Below are 11,343 nucleotides of genomic sequence, written 5' to 3'. Positions count from 1 at the left end.
GGGGTGGCATGGGCTGCAGTTTCAGGGCCCATGAGATTCTAAACCCTCCTCGTCCAAGCCTGAGTGTTCATCACAACATCCAATTTAGCTCTGGACGTTCTCAGGGGTGTGGGAGGGTGAGATGTAAGGCAGAAAAATGTCTGACCCAGGGTGAAACCAAGACAGAGTGGGGGGACTTTCTCCAGAGCACCCCCTTCTTCTCTTCCTTACCATCCCTCCCCCAACCCCACTCTCCAGGGCTCTTAGCAGCCCCCTGTGAGGGCACCTCACACGGGGGCACCTGCCCCCGTGACACCTCCCCTGAGAAGCCTCCCCAGCCCCTCCCTTCGGCTCTTCAGCCCCTTCTATAAACTCCTGGTGTTCTCAGAGATTGTACCACAAAAATTCACACTTAATAACTGTCTTAAGACTATACTCTCAGGGATCATTTCTATAGTTTGTTACCAGAGGAGTTTCTCTGAACATGTAGAGCACAGAGAATGCATAGCAATAAAGTCCCATTATTTAGGGGGAAAAAAAGACTTTCTTGTTTTGTTTCATGTTAATTTTGTTTTCTCAATGCTATTTCAAAGTCTTTTAGGAACAAGAAGCTTATCTCATTTATCTTACTCCCTTTTCTTCTTTTTTTTTATTTTCACAGCATCTCTCAAGGTCTCAGGAAGCTAAAAAGCACTCAGTAAATACAATCAGAGGATGATGAATGAATCCTGAATACACCATCGCCCAGCATGACACCTCACATGCCAAAGCTCAACAGGTGTTCTGTTGAATGAATGAGTGAACACTCCCATCTTGGAAATGTATGCTACTTATCCGCATTCCTCTATTCACTGGCTTGGTGGATAAGAATTCACCAGAAACAATACAAATATAAAAAGATAGAAGGAGACAAAAATATAATACAGTGGGATGTAGCACTTGGTAGATAAATTATTTCTCTACTTTTTATGGGGGAAATTCTGGCTCCTTATCCTCTCATTTATTGGCAAAGGGAGCTGAATGTATATTTGAATACACATCCACTCCTTCCTCTGGGATTTTTACTTGTGTAGCCTTTCAAAAACCTCCTGCTTCTTCAGTAGCTGTAAGGCAAGCCACGAGATGGCAAAATTTAATATGAGAAAATAATAGCATACATTTAAACTGCTGGTATTCTGAGAAAAAAATCTTTTATAGTAGTTTTAATGTTCTTAGCTGCTGTCTGCACATTGCACAAGTAGGTTCCTATTTACTAATGGTGGCAATTAAGGCAAAGTCTTAAGTTTAACAAAACGATTGCTTATTCCAGCAGATATGTGAATCAATTTTCCTGCCATGCTTAATTTTTCCATCTAGTTTGGTGTGTGGTTCCCACAGCCTCAAAAGGAACAGTCTCTGTTCTGTAACCTAACTGTACTGTAACCTAACTGGCAGTGACCAGAGAGACTTTGCCTTCAAAAGAAGTGAAATGAGTGACACAGAAATTCTAGCCAGGTAACCTTCAACATCACTGTTCTCAGTCTCTTCATTTATAAAATAGGCATATGACTTTGCAATTAAATGTAATCTTATGCAATGCACTTAACCTTGAACATAGACTATAACTGCTCAAGAAATGTTAGCCATTGCAATAGCGATAACTATAAAATATATTAAGAAAGCATACATTGCTGTTATTATTGTTGTTGCTCATGTTGTACTGAAAAGTATGTGGGGTTGGAGCCTGAAGTGACCATATTAGGCCACTAACACTTGTAGATGGAAAGGAACTAGTAAGAAGCAGGGTTGAAAGAGACCATAGCTTCCTACCTTCCTATTTCTGCTTCCACTAGTTTCTTGCTCTCAGATGTTCATGGAATTGAATCTGGTGCCCTTGAGTACATGCCCTATGGAAGCCACCTCCAAGATGGCCCTTGATGATCCTCACCCCTACTAGCCACACCCACACGTACTCCCCTCCACCTCTGAGGCTTGGTCATAAAATACATTGTGATTTCCCCTTGTCCTCTAGATTACTCCAAAGCCACGTACCACGTTGTGAGAAGGGACCCACGTTACGAGGAACTGAGGCTTCCTGCTAATAGCCATGTGAGGAGCATTTCAAAAGCAGATCTTCCATCCCAGTCAAGTCTTCCCATGACCACAGCTCTGGCCAACATCTGGACTACACCTTCAAGAGACACCCTAAGCCAGCACGACTCAGCTCAGCTGCCCCCAGACTCCTGGCCCTCAGAAACTGTGAGATAATGAATGCTTATTGTTTCATGAAACTAAGTTTTGGAGTAATTTGTTACACAACAACAGATAACTTAGTACATGCCTTATTGCTTAAACTTGATTAAATGCTTTTTTGTACCTTGCAGTACAAGATCGCAGGCCAAGACACCTACTTAAAAAACATTAGCTTAAGAAATAGAGGTGCAAACCGAACTGTAATTGTTGAAGTTTTTCATTTTCTTTTTCTGAGGTACATGAAAGCTGACCCTAGTTTTAAGGTAAACTACTTACCTACCTATCTATCTGCCTATCAATCATTTCCCATCACTTATTCAGCTCTCCATGCCCTGTCTTAAGACTGGGGTTTTAAGATATAATATACATAGATAAATAATACATAGTCGAGGGGGAAAGAATCCATTTCCTTTCTAGAACTCCTTTTGGGAAGTTTTCTTTGGAAAACTGTGTTTGACCAACTGACTTGGGGTAAAAGTTGAGCCCCCAGGGAATGATTTATTCAGTGGGAGACTGTAGGGGGTGTGTGTGTGTGTGTGTGTGTGTGTGTGTGTGTGTCTGTTGGGGCAGGGAGGGTTGGAAGTCTCATATATTTTTACATCTTTAGAAGAAACACAAGAAGGGTGAGAGAAAGGGAGAGGAAATGTGTAATGGTCAAAGGCTCCATGATATGACTCTTCCCTTTTCTTTTCCCCCCATCTTATATAAAATTACTAAACTCCCAAAATAATTAAGACATATGAATTGGAGAGACAGAAACCAGTGACGGGGCAAGGCTTTGTGTTCACACTGAAGTATTGGAATAAGGACTCTCCAGGCAGCCCGAAAGCACAGAAACAGAGAGAAGGAGGAGGAGCAAACATCCAGTACACAAACTCTGGGAAGGGCTTTTAGAGTTTCAGAGGGCTGGGGGTTTGAGGCACAGTTGAATCTCTGAGAGCCACAAAGGACTCAGTAGGCATCTCGGATGGATGGATGGATGGATGGATGGATGGATGGATGGATGGATGTTTGGCTGCATGGATGGAGACAGAGGTAGAGAAATAAACAGGTGTGAGCTCCGTGAAGGCTGAGAGCATCAGCTACATTTTATTCATCTTTATATATTCAGGGCTGTACATGGCAGATATTTTATAAACTCTTGTTGAATAAATGCATGAGTGAGTGATATATACAAATGAATAAATAGATAATTAATTTGCAAGTACTGATCTTCTAATATATGCACTCTATCTATCCATTCACTGTTATGGTTATCTTGAACCTTATGAGTTTATTTCATAAGCTTACATGTATTTCAAGGTTGAAGAAGATATTCCATCAGCTTAAGTATACTTACATTAAAGCAATGATTTAGTGCTTACAGAAGACATAATCTTTCCTTCTGGTCCACCAGACAAACAATTATGTTCCATCTTCACTTTCTGCCATCCATCTGGGGGCAGGGGAGTGGGAGAGGAGATTGTAGAATTGATGTAACCTGTTAATGCAGCAATACATCGCCAGCCTGAGCAAGGCAGGAGCTACTACAAAGGAACTGGCTTGGGCTGATAAATGTGTCTGATTCCCTTTCTCAGGTTTCTCCAGGATTCTGGAACTGAACATACCATTCGGCTCTGCATATCTGAACAGCTCCTGTCATTGGCTAGACGTGAGAGTCTTCTGCCTGTGAAGTTCTAAATCAGGCACAGACTCTGCCCTCTCTACACACATCCACACACAGCTCTGTTGGTCTGCACTGGAGCAATATGGGTCTGCCAACTGCTGCAGATTAATTTGATTTAGGCATCTTCTTTTCTAATCATACAAAGAATTTCAATAAAAAGTAGATCATTCCAATAACAGCTGTCAGTTCCAGCACAGTCCTGGTAATTATCACCTTATCAGACCTTGAAATCCTCCTACATGCTATGTCATGGTTCTGAGTTCATCTGAATTGATGAATTATTTGTGGAGAAAATGAAACCTATCAGATTACCTTTCAACTTCATTTGAAATGAGATTAACTGGCAAGGAGACCATAATGACTTATGGAAAGACATTCTAAGCCTTAAAATAGCAGACTGATTTCCCCTCTCCTTTACTAAGTCTGCCATTCCTTCACCCTTTTCTCCAATTAGCCTGCTACTTCCTTTTTCTTCTCATTGGAGGCTTAGAAGGGCAGGAGACTGGAGAGGCTAGATCATTTAAAAAAAAAAAAGAAAAAAAGTGTGCGTGATGTGTGTATATGTGTGTGTGTGTGTGTGTGTGTGAACGCGCGTGTGTGTGTAGACAAGCTGCTGGCTCTAATTTCAAGGGGTGGCATTTCACATCTTCCTGCTTTTTTTCTCCCCCTGTCAACACCCCTCACTGCTAGTGAGGTTTTAGGAGGCAATCCTCAAAGATGAAAATCAAACAAAAAGGAAATTATGAATAGAATTATCCTCTTTTTCCTTTTCTTTCCCTTTTCCCTTTCATTGCCTAGAAATTAGACTTATAAATGCATAGCTCTAGCCCAGAACTTTCTCCTCCGACCCCTCTATCTTACTCCCTTTTAAATATTTCACCTCAATGACCAATTGATATTCATAGCCAACATATCTGTGGTGGGGACTGCTACACATTCACCAAAACCCACCTAGACTACATTTCCCAATGTTCCGTGTGGGTGGGTGTGGCTTTATGACTGAGTTCTAAGCAAAGGAAAGTTGGGAAGTGATGTGTACCAGTTCCAAGCCTGACCCCTTTGAAAACCTATCATGTGACTCTCCCTGTTCTTCTCCCATCTGTTGACTGAATGGAGAGAATTCTAAAGACCTGGAATAGGTGGAGGAGCCACAAGATGGGAGGAGCCACAAGATAGAAGGAGCCTGGGTCTCTGAATGAGCTCATGGAAGCCTGTCTGACCAGGAACTCCTGCAATGAACTAGGACATGAACCCGAAATAGACTTCTATTGTATTCAGGGTTCATCTGCTACCATATGTTTTGGTTGCCCTGGCGTGAGAGCCAGACCAACCCCCAACCCAAAATTTGGTTTGGATGTTGAGACTGATGATGCCACACATGCACAAGAGGGCATGAAGAGATCTATTACTCACAGAATGAGTCTTTCAGGGGAAAGCAGGGCAGGTTCCCAATCAGGTCTAAAGATGGCTTGAGAGAGGGAAGAGGGGTGACTGGCTTGGGCTTTTATTGTGGTTAGTGGATGGGACTAGGGAGGGCTCACAAACAAGCCAGGTTTTGTGTGGCTGGAACTTTCCTCTGGTGTTGAGTGAGGGAGCATGAAGACTTTCTTATCGGCTTGCCCAGATGTGGGAGGAAGGGGAAGGCAGCCTGATGAGGCTTGAAAGCTGTCAGCAGTCAAACATCAAAAATGGAGCCAGTCTCTATCACACCATAGCTGGAATCACCTTGATCTATACAACAGCAAAACTGAACACATTACCATCCATTACCCAGAATAGTCCTGCCCTCTCCCTTGCTTCTCTTGGGACCAGACTGACCAACCACTCAAAAGTTGGACATGAACAAGCACCTTGTAGAAGTGCTTGGCATTAAAGTCACTCTCCCTGAGCACTTACTCTGCTCCCACCTGCTCCCTTCCCCCCACAGCCCCAGGTGGGAGAACTTCCCAGGGGTTGAGGGCAGAGCAGGAGCCACGAAGGCCCTGTTTCTGCCAGAAGTACCACACAAGGGCTAAGCTGATGATGGGCTTCAGACACCTGAGCAATACCCAGGGCACTGCACGTGACTTCCTGTATGTTCCTCCCCACAGCTGCTTCCATGAGCCAGATTCTCCCAAGACAATAAACAACAGTCAAAGAAAGACCTGGCTTTTTTTTCCCTCAAGGTTTTCTCGACTGTTACAGGTACAGAAGGTGATGGAGTTCAGTGTTAGTCACTATGTGACTCTGGAAACCCAGCTGTCTTTGCTCCTTTGAGTCTATGTTTCAGTGATTCAGAGGAGAATGAGCCCAGGGAGGTTTGCCGTGGGAACCAACCTGCAGGCACTCTGTCTGAGCCTTTGCCTGTTTTCCTGCTACTGAACCCAGAAAGATGTCTCCAGGATGCAGGCCTCCCCGTTGTTTTAACACTCTTCCCTCCTACATTCCTCATAGGACACTGATTCCTACTGACTGTAGCACTTATCTCTGCCTCCTGCTGGTTCCAAAAGCAATCCAAAATTCAATTTACTTCAACATATATTTACTGTGGTCTATTAAGAACTAAGTCCAGCTCCAGAGCTATTGAAATAAATACCTATCCTCAAAGAGCTTATAATCTATCAAATCCTGAACTCAACCTACATTTACATTATGTGGATTGATTATCACTAGTGGTGTTACCCAATGTGGAGCAAGCCTGACTTTTTCACATTACTTGCAGTGCTTAGTTCCATATGTGGAACCTATTCCATCCCATAGTACATACTCATCTCTCAGTCACCATGAGCCCATTTGTCCCATGCCTCTCTCTGAGTCTCTCCTGCTACATTTCACGGAGACCGTCATCCCTCGTGATGCTCATGACTGCAGGGTTTGGGAAAGTCTGCTGATGCGCTCAGCCCAGTTCCCACAGGTGCTTGACCACAGAACACACCTTCTACCTGACACCTCTCCAGAACCCTCCCTGGGAAACAACTGCTGCAGCTCCATATGAAGAGGAAAGGGTGGGGGAAGGTTGCTTCCACCCAAATCCTGCCCTCTGCCCACTTGGAGCCTTTGGGGGTTTTTTGGGGGGGGTTGTTTTGTTTTGTTTTGTTTTTTGGCCATGACGCACAGCATGCAGGATCTTAGTTTCCCAACCAGGGATCAACCCCGTGCCCCGTGCAATGGAAACGTGGAGTCTTAACCACTGGACAAGCAGGGAAGTCTCTCTTGAGCCTTTGGTTCTTTGAAGAGTCTTCTTTTTTTTTTAACATCTTTATTGGAGTATATTGTTTTACAATGGTGTGTTAGTTTCTGCGTTATAACAAAGCAAATCAGCTATACATATACATATATCCCCATATCTCCTCCTTCTTGCGTCTCCCTCCCACCCTCCCTATCCCACCCCTCTAGGTGGTCACAAAGCACCGAGCTGATCTCCTTGTGCTATGCGGCTGCTTCCCACTAGCTATTTTACATTTGGTAGTGTATATATGTCCATGCCACTCTCTCACTTCGTTCCAGCTTACCCTTCCCCCTCCCCATGTCCTCAAGTCCATTCTCTACGTCTGCGTCTTTATTCCTGTCCTGCCCCTAGGTTCTTCAGAACCTTTTTTTTTTTAGATTCCATATATATGTGTTAGCAAACAGTATTTGTTTCTCTCTTTCTGACTTACTTCACTCTGTATGACAGACTCTAGGTCCATGCACCTCACGACAAATAACTCAATTTCATTTCCTTTTATGGCTGAGTAATATTCCACTGTATATATGTGCCACATCTTCTTTATCCATTCATCTGTCAATGGACATTTAGGTTGCTTCCATGTCCTGGCTATTGTAAATAGAGCTGTAATGAACATGTGGTACATGACCCTTTTTGAATTATGGTTTTCTCAGGGTATATGCCCAGTAGTGGGATTGCTGGGTCGTATGGTGGTTCTATTTTTAGTTTTTTAAGGAACCTCCATACTGTTCTCCATAGTGGCTGTATCAATTTACATTCCCACCAACAGAGCAAGAGGGGTCCTTTTTCTCCACACCTTCTCCAGCATTTACTGTTTGTAGATTTTTTGATGATGGCCATTCTGACCAGTGTGAGGTAATACCTCATTGTAGTTTTGATTTGCATTTCTCTAATGATTAATGATGTTGAGCATCCTTTCATGTGTTTGTTGGAAATCTGTATATCTTCCTTGGAGAAATGTCTATTTAGGTCTTCTGCCCATTTTTGGGTTGGGTTGTTTGTTTTATGATACTGAGCAGCATGAGTGGCTTGTAAATTTTGGAGATTAATCCTTTGTCAGTTGCTTCATTTGCAAATGTTTTCTCCCATTCTGAGGGTTGTCTTTTGGTCTTGTTTATGGTTTCCTTTGCTGTGCAAAAGCTTTTAAGTTTCATTAGGTCCCATTTGTTTATTTTTGTTTTTATTTCCATTTCTCTAGGAGGTGGGTCAAAAAGGATCTTGCTGTGATTTATGTCATAGAGTGTTCTGCCTATGTTTTCCTCTAAGAGTTTGATAGTGTCTGGCCTTACATTTAGGTCTTTAATCCATTTTGAGTTTATTTTTGTGTATGGTGTTAGGGAGTGTTCTAATTTCATTCTTTTACATGTAGCTGTCCCGTTTTCCCAGCACCACTTATTGAGAGGCTGTCTTTTCTCCATTGTATATGCTTGCCTCCTTTATCAAAAATAATGTGACCATATGTGTGTGGGTTTATCTCTGGGCTTTCTATCCTGTTCCATTGATCTATATTTCTGTTTTTGTGCCAGTACCATACTGTCTTGATTACTGTAGCTTTGTAGTATAGCCTGAAGTCCAGGAGCCTGATTGCTCCAGCTCTGTTTTTTTTATCAAGATTGCTTTGGCTATTCGGGGTCTTTTGTTTTTCCATACACACTGTGAAATTTTTTTTTTCTAGTTCTGTGAAAAATCCGACTGGTAGTTTGATAGGGATTGCATTGAATCTGTAGATTGCTTTGGGTTGTATAGTCATTTTCACAACGTTGATTCTTCCAATCCAGGAACATGGTATATCTCGCCATCTGTTTGCACCATCTTTAATTTCTTTCATCAGTTTCTTATAGTTCTCTGCATACAGGTCTTTTGTCTCCTTAGGTAGGTTTATTCCTAGGTATTTTATTCTTTTTGTTGCAGTGGTAAATGGGAGTGTTTCCTTAATTTCTCTTTCAGATTTTTCATCATTAGTGTATAGGAATGCAAGAGATTTCTGTGCATTAATTTTGTATCCTGCTACTTTACCAAATTCATTGATTAGCTCTAGTAGTTTTCTGGTAGCATCTTTAGGACTCTCTGTATATAGTATCATGTTATCTGCAAACAGTGACAGCTTTACTTCTTTTTTTCTGATTTGGATTACTTTTATTTCTTTTTCTTCTCTGATTGCTGTGGCTAAAACTTCCAAAACTATGTTGAATAATAGTGGTGAGAGTGGATGACCTTGTCTTGTTCCTGATCTTAGAGGATATGGTTTCAGTTTCTCACCATTGAGAAAATGTTGGCTGTGGGTTTCTCACACATGGCCTTTATTATGTTGTCGTAAGTTCCCTCTATGCCTACTTTCTGGAGGGTTTTTATCATAAATGGGTGTCGAATTTTGTCAAAGGCTTTTTTTGCCTGTATTGAGATGATCATATCGTTTTTCTCCTTCAATTTTTTAATATGGTTTATCACATTGATTGTTTTGTGTATATTGAAGAATCCTTGCATCCCTGGGATAAACCTCACTTGATCATGGTGTATGATCCTTTTAATGTGCTGTTGGATTCTCTTTGCTAGTATTTTGTTGAGGATTTTTGCATCTATGTTCATCAGTGATATTGGCCTGTAGTTTTCTTTTTTTGTGGCATCTTTGTCTGGTTTTGGTATCACGGTGATGGTGGCCTCGTAGAATGAGTTGGGGAGTGTTCCTCCTTCTGCTATAGTTTGGAAGAGTTTGAGAAGGATAGGTGTTAGCTCCTCTCTAAATGTTTGATAGAATTCACCTGTGAAGCCATCTGGTCCTGGGCTTTTTTTTGTTGGAAGATTTTTAATCACAGTCTCAATTTCAGTGCTTGTGATTGGTGTATTTATGTTTTCTATTTCTTCCTGGTTCAGTCTAGGAAGGGTGTGCTTTTCTAAGAATTTGTCCATTTCTTCCAAGTTGTCCATTTTATTGGCATAGAGTTGCTTGTAGTAATCTCTCATGATCCTTCGTATTTCTGCAGTGTCAGTTGTTAATTCTCCTTTTTCATTTCTAATCCTATTGATTTGAGTCTTCTCCCTTTTTTTCTTGATGAGTCTGGCTAATGGTTTATCAATTTTGTTTATCTTCTCAAAGAACCAGCTTTTAGTTTTATTGATCTTTGCTATTGTTTCCTTCATTTCTTTTTCATTTATTTCTCATCTGATCCTTATGATTTCTTTCCTTCTGCTACCTTTGGGGTTTTTTTGTTCTTCTTTCTCTAATTGCTTTAGGTGTAAGGTTAAGTTGTTTATTTGAGATGGTTCTTGTTTCTTGAGGTAGGATTGTATTGCTATAAACTTCCCTCTTAGAACTGCTTTTGCTGCATCCCATAGTTTTTGGATCATCGTGTTTTCATTGTCATTTGTTTCTAGGTATTTTTTGATTTCCTCTTCGATTTCTTCAGTGATCGCTTGGTTAGTTAGTAGTGTATTGTTTAGCCTCCATGTGTTTGTATTTTTTACAGGTTTTTTTCCTGTAATTGATATCTAATCTCATAGTGTTGTGGTCAGAAAAGATATTTGATATGATTTCAATTTTCTTAAATTTACCAAGGCTTGACTTGTCACCCAAGATATGATCTATCCTGGAGAATGTTCCTTGAGCACTTGAGAAAAAAGTGTATTCTGTTATTTTTGGATGGAATGTCCAATAAATATCAGTTAAGTCCATCTTGTTTAATGTGTCATTTAAAGCTTGTGTTTCCTCATTTATTTTCATTTTGGATGATCTGTCCATTGGTGAAAGTGGGGTGTTAAAGTCCCCTACTATGATTGTGTTACTGTCAATTTCCCCTTTTATGGCTGTTAGCATTTGCCTTATGTATTGAGGAGCTCCTATGTTGAATGCATATTTACAATTATTATATCTTCTTCTTAGATTGATCCCTTGATCGTTATGTAGTGTCCTTCTTTGTCTCTTGTAATAGTCTGTCTTTTAAAGTCTATTTTGTCTGATATGAGAATTGCTACTCCAGCTTTCTTTTGATTTCCATTTGCATGGAATATCTTTTTCCACACCCTCACTTTCAGTCTGTATGTGTCCCTAGGCCTGAAGTGGGTCTCTTGTAGACAGCATATGTACGGGTTTTGTTTTTGTATCCATTCAGCCAGTCTGTCTTTTGATCGGAGCATTAAACCATTTACTTTTAAGGTAGTTATCGATATGTATATTCCTATTACCATTTTCTTAATTGTTTTGGGTTTGTTATTTTAAGTCTTTTCTTTCTCTTGTGTTTCCTGCCTAGAGAAGTTCCTTTAG

At 41.1% G+C, this 11,343-nt stretch overlaps 1 pseudogene; it reads left to right on the top strand.

Moving 5' to 3' along the window:
- Nucleotides 1–405: 405 nt before the first annotated feature.
- Nucleotides 406–489, top strand: LOC114235976 (small nucleolar RNA U3; annotated as a pseudogene).
- The last annotated feature ends 10,854 nt before the right edge of the window (nucleotides 490–11,343 follow it).

This window comes from Balaenoptera acutorostrata, chromosome 1, assembly GCF_949987535.1.
Source record: "Balaenoptera acutorostrata chromosome 1, mBalAcu1.1, whole genome shotgun sequence".
Lineage (NCBI taxonomy): Eukaryota > Metazoa > Chordata > Mammalia > Artiodactyla > Balaenopteridae > Balaenoptera > Balaenoptera acutorostrata.
Note: the sequence above shows the minus strand (reverse complement) of the source record. Positions and strands in the feature narration are given on the sequence as shown.